Source organism: Alligator sinensis, unplaced genomic scaffold (assembly GCF_000455745.1).
Source record: "Alligator sinensis unplaced genomic scaffold, ASM45574v1 scaffold1224_1, whole genome shotgun sequence".
In the NCBI taxonomy this organism is placed as follows: Eukaryota; Metazoa; Chordata; order Crocodylia; family Alligatoridae; genus Alligator; species Alligator sinensis.
Genome location: NW_005842626.1, coordinates 128,395 through 137,978, shown reverse-complemented (window position 1 = coordinate 137,978; position 9,584 = coordinate 128,395). Strand labels below are relative to the sequence as shown.

Sequence of the window (9,584 nt, the reverse complement as noted above, 5' to 3'; positions counted from 1 at the left end):
CCCGGGTATACCTGGAGAACAGGTACAAGGCTCTCGCAGCATTGGAGGACAAGGCAGGTGAGGATGCCTCCAGAGGAGCCGATGCCACTCCACGCAGCGGAGCAGACTGAGTGATGCTGGAACACCCAGAGGAAGAGACACTAGGTCCTCATCATGGGTGACTCCCTGCTGAGAGGAATGGAGGGCCCCATCTGTTACCTCAATCCCATGGCACGGGAGGCTTGCTGCCTGCCCGGGACTTGGATTCCGGACATCACAGCAATGATTCCGGACCTCATTTGGCCCTCTGATCACTACCCCTTGGTTCTCATCCATGTGGGCACTAATGACACGGCCGGGAGTAGTCTGGACCGTGTCATGAGAGACTACAAGGCTCTGGGGGCCAAGCTTATGGAGACAGGAGCGCAGGTGGTTTTCTCATCTGTTCTTCCAGTGAGCAGACGTGGATGGCTCCATAAGGCCTGCATCGGAAAGGTCAACCAGCAGCTTTGGAGCTGGTGTTACTAGGCGGGCTTCAGATTCTTTGGCCACGACCCGCACTTCTGCGCAGGAGACATGCTAGGGCGGGACAGGCTACATCTCTCCCCGAAAGGTAAGCATGTTTTCTCTTCTAGGCTGGCTGACCTCGTACGGTAAGCTTTAAACTAGGTTCGTCGGGGTATGGGGATGCAGAGGCAGAGGAGGACACTTCTACGTCAAGCCAGGCGATGTGAGCAGGAACAACCCAGGTAAGTGACAATGACCCGGGCAAGCTTGGGAACAAGAGGGCAACATGAACACTCATAGAAGATCTCAATTACCTCTGCACAAATGCTAGAAGTATTGGAAATAAGCAGGAGGAACTTGTCCTCCTACTAGCTAGCAAAAACCCAGACCTGGTTGGGCTTACAGAAACCTGGTGGGATTCTACACACGACTGGGCAGTAGACATTGAGGGCTATAGGTTGTATAGACAAGATAGAGTAGGGAGGAAAGGGGGCAGTGTAGCACTCTATGTTAAAGAGCAGTACGTGTCCTCGATGATCAGGATGGGTTCAGAAGAGGGGCAAATTAAGGCACTCTGGGTTAGAATGCAAGGGGATCGTGGGGAAAGAGACTTGATAGTGGGTGTCTACTACAGACTGCCTTACCAGGGGGATGAGCTGGACCTGGAATTTTCAGGTCAGCTCACGGAGGCTGTAAGGACAAGGGATGTGGTCGTCGTGGGTGACCTAAAACTACCCAAACATCTGCTGGGAGGATCAGTCAGCCAGGTCTGAATGCTCACGTAGGTTTTCAGCCTGCATACAGGACCTCCACCTAACCCCGGAGGTACATAATCCCACCAAAGGAAATGCCTCGCTGGACTTGGCCCTTGCCACAGGCAATGACCTGGTGAGGGATCTGCGGGTGCTCGACTACCTGGGCATTAGTGACCACTGTCTGCTGGAATTTACTATACGGCACAGGGTGGTGAAAGCAAGAAGTAAGGCAAAAGTCCCTGACTTCAGGAGGGCCAACTTCAATAAGCTAAGGAGATTAGTATGAGAGACATCGGGGACTCGGAGCTTTAAGGAAATGGGAGTCCAGGACAGGTGGTTGTTCCTTAAGGAGATGATCCTCCGAGCTCAGAGGGAGTTAGTTCCAATGCGAGCCAAAGGGGGCAAAAGTGCTAAAAAGCTCCCTTAGCTCAGTAAGGCATCCAGGAGGGCCTGAGGGCAAAAAAGGTGGCATACAATTAGCAGAAGCAAGGGGCAATCACCAAGGAGGATTTCACCTCTATTGCTTGTGATTGCAGGGAGGCAGTTAGGAAGGCCAAGGCAGAGATGGAACTAGGGCTGGCGACCAGAATTAAGGATAACAAAAAGTCCTTTTTCAAATACACAGGGAGTAAGAAGGCGGCACCAGGTAATGTGGGGCCCTTACAGGACAGGCTGGGGACCTTACAGGACAGGCTTGGCAATCTGGTGATTGCAGCAAAAGAAAAAGCTGATCTCTTCAACGAGTTCTTAGCTTCCACATTTCTAAGCAGGGACTGGGACAACTCCTCCATTAGGATTGCGGACAGGCTCGGGGGACATGACACCATGACTAGGGTCAGGGACAATCTAGTTGGGGAACTCTTGGAGGGCCTGGATGTGTATAAATCAGCAGGTCCGGATGCTCTTCATAGTATCATAGTACTTAGGGTTGGAAGGGACCTAAACATATCATCAGGCCCTGCCCCATGCACGAACAAGTGCCGGGATCATATCACCCCAGTCAAATATCTGTCCAGTTTCCTCTTGGAGACCCCCAAGGTAGGAGAGAGTACCACCTCATATGGGAGCCCATTCCAGAGCCTGACAGCCCTAACTGTAAAGTAATGTCTCCCGATGACCAGACTGAACCTTCTCTCTAACAATTTGTGGCCATTATTCCTAGTAACCCTGGGTGGTGCCCGGGGGAACAGAGCTTCCCCCAGTTCCCGCTGGTCCCCCCTGAAATTATTATTTCCCCCTCCAGCTCCCTCCATGCCTCTTCAGTTACCTTCAGGTGCAGTATGCCACATTGGCAAGAAAACTGTTACAAGACTGTAATATCAACCCTGGGGACTCACCCTGCTCTCCTAGGTGAAAAGGTCACATAGGCATCCTACTTATGAACCCCCAATTTGGTCCCGCTACCCTCTTCATCCGAGGGTACCTAGGGAATTGGCAGAGGTCATAGCAGTGCCCCTGGCATGGCTGTATGAGCACTCATGGTGCTCTGGCCAGGTCCCAGAGGACTGGAAAAGGGCCAATGTGGTTCCCATTTACAAGGAAGGGAGAAAGGTGGACCTGGGTAACTATAGGTAACACATCTGCGGGGGCCCAGCATCGGAGGTAATGCTCAGGGTCAACCAACATGGGTTAATTGTGGGCAGATCCTGCCTGACTAACCTGGTTTCCTTTTACGACCAGGTCACAAAGTCCTTGGATGCGGGTGTTGAGGTGGATGTTGTCTACCTGGACTTCAAGAAGGTCTTTGACACTGTTTCTCACCCCATTCTCATAAAAAAAATCTAAGTGACAGCAGCATTGATGCCTACACAGTCAGATGGGTGGCAAATTGGCTCCATGGTCACACCCAGAGAGTGATGGTGGACGGGTCGTTTTTGACCCGGAGGGATGTGGGTAGTGAAGTTCCCCAGGGCTCAGTCCTCAGGCCTGTGCTATTCAACATCTTTATCAGCGACTTGGAGGTGGGCATGGAAAGCACACTGTCCAAATTCGCTTATGACAGAAAGATGCGGGGAGAAGTGGGCATACTGGAAAGGAGGGACAGAATCCAACTAGATCTAGACAGGTTACAGAGGTGGGCGGATGAGAATAGAATGGAATTCAACGCAGACGAGTGCACGGTGCTGCATCTAGGGAGAAGGAACCTGCAACATACCCATACGTTGGGGAACACCCTTCTCAACAACACAGTGGCTGAAAGGGATGTTGGAGTCATTGTTGACTCCAAGGTGGACTTGAGCCACCAGTGCAAGGAGGCAGTTAGTAAGGCTAGCCACATCTTGTCGTGCATCTACAGATGCATCACTAGCAGGTCCAAGGAGGTGATCCTTCCCCTCTATGTGGTGCTGGTCAGGCCACAGTTGGAGTACTGTGTTCAGTTCTGGGTGCCGCACTTCAAGAGGGCTGTGGCTAACCTTGAGAGGGTCGAGAGGAAGGCCACTCACATGGTCAGGGGGCAGCAGGCCAGGCCTAGACTAAAGGGCCTGAATCTATTCAGCCTCCACAAGAGAAGACTGAGAGGGGATTTGGTGGCCGTCTCTAAACTCACCAGGGGGGACCAGCACAAAATAGGTGAGCCTCTGTTCTTCCGGGCTTCTGGGATAACAAGAAATAATAGCCACAAATAGATGGAGAGCAGGTTCAGACTTGATATCAGGAGGCATTAACTTTATGGTTAGGGCTGCCAGGCTCTGGAATGGGCTCCCGAGGGAGGTGGTGCTCTCCCCTACCTTGGGGGTCTTCAAGAGGAGGTTGGATAGATATCTGGCTGGGGTACTATGATCCCTGAACTCGTTCCTGCCCAGGGCAGGGGGTCAGACTTGATCATCTGTTCAGGTCTCTTCCAATCCTGGAAACTATGACTCTCAGTAAGGCTTCTTTAAAGTACAGCCAGCTCTCCTGGACTCCTCTCCCCCTCAGACTGGCCTCCCAGGGGATCCTGTCTGTGAGCTCCATAGTCAGATACTATGATGATGGATGCTACAGAACAGCCCACAAAGGGAATTAATGATTTTGTCTTTAGAGCAGGATCCGAAAAGGAGTAAAACAAGTAAGGCCTGGGGCTACACAGTGAACATCAAGGAGAAAAAAATAAAGCTCCAAATGAATTCTAAATCACTGCCCACTCAATTAACAGTCTGTTCTGTACAATAACTGAAGCAGGGTGTGGAAGGGAAGATGAGGGGGGAGGACTGTGGAAAAAATAATATATGATTGTATAATTAAAAACTGTAATAATGTGCACAAAGGGATTGGCATTTCCTAACTTTTAAGTGCCTGATTTGGCAACCCAGTAATATTTTTTTGATACAATGTACCTTTGTACAATATTTAACCAAGAGAATCCCTATGCGACTGCCAAGGCACAGTGTGGACTACAGAAAAGTCTGCAGGATTAAGCAAGGACTCATTGGGCACATCCATACATGCAGGCACATGTGCTTACAGCAGCTCAAATAGTAGTAGCACAAATTTATGCTGGAGATTTGTGCCTCAGCACATGTGCCTGAACATGCACTTTGGTGTGGGACAAATTGTGCCACTTGGGTCAAACTGATCCTGCCCAGCTCGTCCCAGATCTGCAGCCAGGGGGAACTAGAGGCTGGCCAAAATCCATGTTCTTTGAGATTAAAATGAAACACCACTATATATGAAGAGACAAGTTGGGCAATGTGTTATTGATATGTTTACAATTTTAAAGCAATTTGGAAACCTACCAGTGCCTCTGTCATCATAATAAAATGAATTCTAATTATCTATATAATTTGGTGTTTGCTTTTGGTATTTTTATTATAGAAAAATCAGATCTGCCCCCATCTCCTTCACTCACCAGGATTTGGGGTGCTGAGCAGCACTGATATGTCAGTGCCCTGCCCCTGTCCTCACCCCCAACCCACAGTCCTGCCACTGCCCCTCACTCCTGATCCACAGTCCCTGCCTGCCCCGACTAGCTCCCTCCCAGCAGCAGCTCCATTCCAGCACCAGGATGTGAGTCAACCTATCCCACCCACTGCTTTGTGGTTCTGAGCAGTGCCAGCCTTTACTATTCTGCTTCCTGTGCCTGTGCCCAGGCCCGAGATCCCTATGCTGTTCCTGGGAAGCCCTCGCCTGGGGCTCAGAGACTGGGCTGGGCAAGCCCTTTCCCCTTTCAAGCCTCCGCCTGCACAAGTTGCTCTAAGCCTGGCTCTGGTGGCCTGTCCTACCCAGAGCTCTCCCCCATCCCCGACCCCCATCTCTCTCTCTCTCTCTCTCACACACACATACCCCTGCTGCTACCTCTACCCCTTCCTCCCAGCCCATCACACCCCGCAAGGTGTTGCTGGGCATGAAGCAGGGCTGCAGTGTGACAGTTTCCCCTGCAGCTGCAACTCCTGCCAGTAGGTCCCATCTTGTCTGGCAGCTGAGTATGCAGGGTGCAAGATTGCAGGGGGGAGGGCTGAGCTGGGAAGGGGTATGGGAGGGAGGGTGTAGGGTTTGTGGGGGTGAAGTTTGTGGGGGCGTGCAGGGTTTGCAGGTTGGGGGCACTGGTGACACAGGGGGTGCACACAGGTACATGTGCACCCCGAGATTGGTGATGCACCCCATGAGAAAAGCACCCCCCCACCACTGCTGACACTGCCGGCAGCATCTGTGGGCGGTTGTTGATCGCCACTGGCTGCTGCTCCCGGTGGCATCTGTGGGTGGTTGTCCACCGCTGGTCAGCGCTCTCCACCTCCACCCCCCGCCACGGCCGCCTGCGGAAGCTCTCCATTTGCCACCGCCACCACCACCTGCAGGCAATCACCGTGCCCCCTGACCCTCTGGGGGAATGCATTGCTCATGGTTGGGCGTTTGTGTGGATGGTTTGGGGGTTTGTGGCAGGTGGGGACTACTCGGGAGGGGTGGGTCCTCCATTCACCCCCCCACACGGCACTCAGCTCCCCTGCAGCAGCGGGTTGTTGGGGTAACTTGGCCTGCTGCTGGCAGAGCCCCCCTGCCAGTGCACTGTGCTGCCCGAGACCTGGGGGCTACACATGGCGCACAGAGCCACACGAGGTTCCCAGGCAGGACCAGGCTGGCTGTTGCTGCCACCTGGGGCTCTTGCCGCCAGGTTGGCTCCATACACTATTTGCAACCCCCAGGTCTCAGGTGGTGCCATACTGTCATGGGGCTGTGCCTGCAGTGGGCCATGATCGCCCCAACAGCCTGGTTAGCTGCTGCGGGGGGGCTATGCACTCTGCAAGTGGGCTGGTGGGGGACCCACCCCTCTCGAGCAGTCCCCTCCAACCACAAATCCCCCCCATCCCCATGTCCCTACTTACCAGGGAGAGCCTGGGTCCAAGCCTCTGCTGCCAGCCTTTCCCCACTTCTATTCCCAGCAGGCATAAAGACATTCTGGCCAGGTGCTAGAGTGTCTCTCTGGAGGACCCAGCCTCTGGTTGCCTCAGGCCACACTCCAGGAGCATACCCTGCACCACTTTTTCCCAGCACTTTTTTAATACCAGGATTTATACTGGTCTGACCAGTTGGCAAGTGTGCAATCTGGGAATTCAAAGAGGGGGAAAAAAAAGATATGCCTTTTGAATCACATGTGGTATTCAACTGATAAAAAATACATTGTAAAATGGAAGGTTAAATAAAGCTTCTTTAGACAGACGCATGAAAAAGGGGCTAAGGTTTAAAACTTGGCTTGGATATAAATCCTCAGAGGTGTGGAAATATATGGTTTAGATTTACAATGTTAATGCTACTTAAAAATTAGAAAGTAGTTGTAAAGAAACCTTAAGGTGCACACTGTTAGGGATAATAATAACACACAATAATTTGGATTATTAGGGAGCACTGGATTTGCAACTGAATACAAAGTCTTTACCTGTGGCCTAGCAGAGCTGCTGACCACAAAGCAAAATGATATCTAAGCCAGCCATTTGCTTATGCTAAGTAACCATTTTAACTGTGTCAACCATATTCTGAGAGAAAAGCAGCAAGTGAATCTGTGTAAGTCTATGTGCTGTGAACCAGCTACAGCAAAGAATGAGATAAGATAAAGGGGCCCCCAAAACGGATAGAAGATGGTACAACCTAAGACAGAAAAACAGACTAGAATGTGAAAAACAGCACGTAATCGGTAACAGAATCTGAGATGAACAGATGCAAAAAGGTGAATGGTGACTGGTGAAGAAGCCTCCAGAAGCTTCCAGGTTTTTGTCAAAGTCCGCCCATTGACCGAAGAAAAGGAGTCAAGGTCTTAGACATACGCTCATAGCAAAAAGACATGTAAATGAATGAAATGCATAGGCAATTCCATGCTAATGAAGCAAACAGTAAACAGAGCCGGAGCTTGAGATGGGAGGAAAAATGGGTAAAACATAGGAGGAGTGAAAGTAGAGTGATTGTTAATGAGTATAAACCAAAGTGTATAAATATAGGAAAAAACTATTGTTCATTGCTGCTCCTCGTCTCCTATGGCAAGAGAGCTCACCCAAAGCCGTCTCCATCCTGAATAAAGCTGTTGCGAGAAATGTGTGCTGGTGTTTGCTCCCTGCTCTGCTCTGGCTAATGAATAACAGGATCCATGGGTAATTAGACCATCATCTCCCTAGTCGTTGGGCGCTGCATGGAGTCGAGGTCTAACACACAGAGTCAAGGAACTTGCAAAGACAAAAGCAATTTGACTAACTGAAATTAAAGGGAGAAACTGGAGTCATGCAATGTTGGAAACTTCTCAGCTAAAATTCACAGAGTCAGAAAGCACAAAAAGTTAATTCCTACAGCAACACTGACTCAGCTGTATCATGTACAAGTACTATTTTCTTTTTCTTGCAATACATTTGTAACTTAATGTATTGCCATGAATGTGTTTCAACTGACATGGTATTAAAAACAAACAAGTTTTTAGCAATTGCATTTTCTGATTTTGTGTAATTTTTAACTGTGTAAATGTATTGTTGCATAGCTTAAAAATGCAAGAAATAAGTTGCTGGGAATAACCTGTAACCAAGTCTTGGTGAAAGTATTTAAGAATCAAAACTCAAGGCATGTCTATTAAGAGTTTTCTAATTAATCCATGTACACCAAATATGTAGAAGAATGTTAATGTGTAGAAAGATGTTTCTTCCATGATCCTATGACCTGAGATGGAAGATATTTTTCCATTCAAAGGACTTTGAGTAACAAGGTGGCTGGGGCCATGGACAAATGTTATATCTGCAGCCCTACAAGTGCCCTGGTTGCACTACAAAGTCAAAGTAGACAAATATAAACACATTCTGTAGTGCTAAATATACAGAAGCATCACAAAAATGCTCATGGATGAAACTGTATTTTATACTGCCACATGTAACATTTAGAGTGCATTGTAATACTATACATGGATCTCTCAGTTTTCTAGCATTCCTATGGTGCTCCACTTTCACTTACTCCTCCAAGGGGAGAGGGAAGGAGGAGACAGGGTGGACAGTTAATGAGTGCTGCCTGGGTACCTAGTTGTCATTAGAGTCGGAGAACAGGAATCCCTGCGAGAAATACCCTCTAATCTCTGGAGAGGGCAGGAGTAGGGAGAAGCAGCTGGCAGTGTCCACTGCAACCCCAGTCCCCAGGGAATTGCAACTCTTCTCCCCATCCTGCTGTGGAAGAGTGTTAGTGTGCACCTCAGCCTAAGGAATCTCCAGGGCTAGAAAAGTAACATCTGTCATTCTCATCAAACCTAGAGGTGACAAGTGCTGTTATGAAACAAAAATATGTCTTATATTTTTATATTTGAAACATTTTAGTAAGAATCATATTCAGCAATGTATTCTTGAACAGCATGCAATTATGAGTATGCCTTTTTATTTTTATTATTTTGTAGTCTGGTTTAATCTGGTTTGAGGCACTATAGCTAACAGGTGCCATAGACAGACTTTGAGTCAACAGCATCAGTCCCAATATTAAATACATTGCCTAGTGAACCCAAAAAGGACTTCTAATCACATACCATATTTATCTGAATGCCAGACTAGTTTTCCCACCCCGCGAATCACCGTGGCAGGGGTAATTTTAGATTGAGTACTAACCAATCTAAGTGGTTTGGCACTGAAAAGGCAGAGGGGGGGAGGAACAGGAGAGACCACACAGCCCAGCCTTCACCTTCCCTCCCAGCCACTTATACCGAGTTCCTGCTCCAGTCCTAGCCTAGCCAGGCCCAGAACTGCTACCACTATTTCTGCCTGCTTAGGCTGAGCCAGGGCTGGGGCTGCCTCTGACTGAGCAGCCCAGAAGGTAACTGGAGAAGAAATTTGGGGGGGGAGGGAGCTGGGCACAGGTCAGGGGCAGACAGAAGGAAGGCAAACAGACATTGGGAGGCAGAGACGTGGTGGGGGGGGG

The 9,584-nt window shown here is 49.4% G+C and overlaps 1 protein-coding gene across 16 annotated transcripts in view; it reads right to left on the bottom strand.

Annotated features, from left to right (window-relative positions):
- ATG7 (autophagy related 7) overlaps positions 1-9,584 on the bottom strand; it is a 316,197-nt gene that overhangs the window by 219,304 nt on the left and 87,309 nt on the right. The gene's annotated exons all lie outside the window — the stretch shown is intronic.